Genomic DNA, 813 nt, shown 5'->3' with positions numbered 1-813 from the left:
CTATGAGTCGGGGCCAACTCGAAGGCACATAACAACAACAACAACAACAATTAAATGCATATGTTCTCATATTTCATGAAGTTAGAGAAGTTTTCTTCCAACAATTTTATCATTTTCTCCATGCTGTTTCTAAGGGGTCCCCCGCCCCATCTTTTCATGTTCAGGAATTGCAATCACACATAAATTATTCCTTTTGATGATGTCTCCAATAATTCTTAGGTTTTCTTCAATTTTTCAAAATTCTTATTGTTCCTGTAAAAGGTTAGTATTAAGAGATTTTTTGTCTTCAATTTTACTAATTCTGTTTTCCATTGATTCATTTCTACTCCTTTGCCCTTCTGATGGTCTATTCATTTCTAAAATTTTATTATTAATGTTATGGATTTCTAGTTGTTATTCTGTGCTTTCTAGTTTTCCATTCATTTTATCGTTTTGTTCTTGTATTGCCTTGCTGAATTCTTCTAGAATTTGGCTTGTGTTTTCCTTGATTTTGTCTATGATTTGTTTAGTTTAGTCCTTGTTTTCCTTGATACATTTCTAATCTCACAAAGTGTCATAAATATAATTCTTATGAATATCTTATCTTATAATCCAAATACCATTTCTTCCTGTGGAAGATTTTGTGGTGCTATATTTTGGTCACTTGCTTGAGCCATTTTGTCCTGTTTTGTGGTGTGATTTGAAATTGTCTGTTGTTTCTGGGACATTCTGGTTTTACTGTATTTATTTGTTGATTATATGTTGTCTGTTCATTTGCTTACCTCTGCTTTTTTGTTTTGTTTTGTTTTAATATATTCAGACAATGGGTCAGAC

This window comes from Orycteropus afer, unplaced genomic scaffold (assembly GCF_000298275.1).
Source record: "Orycteropus afer afer isolate SDZICR_OR568_19922 unplaced genomic scaffold, OryAfe1.0 scaffold02369, whole genome shotgun sequence".
NCBI classification, from domain to species: Eukaryota; Metazoa; Chordata; class Mammalia; order Tubulidentata; family Orycteropodidae; genus Orycteropus; species Orycteropus afer.
The sequence above is the reverse complement of the archived record's forward strand: the minus strand, read 5'-3'. Positions refer to the sequence as shown.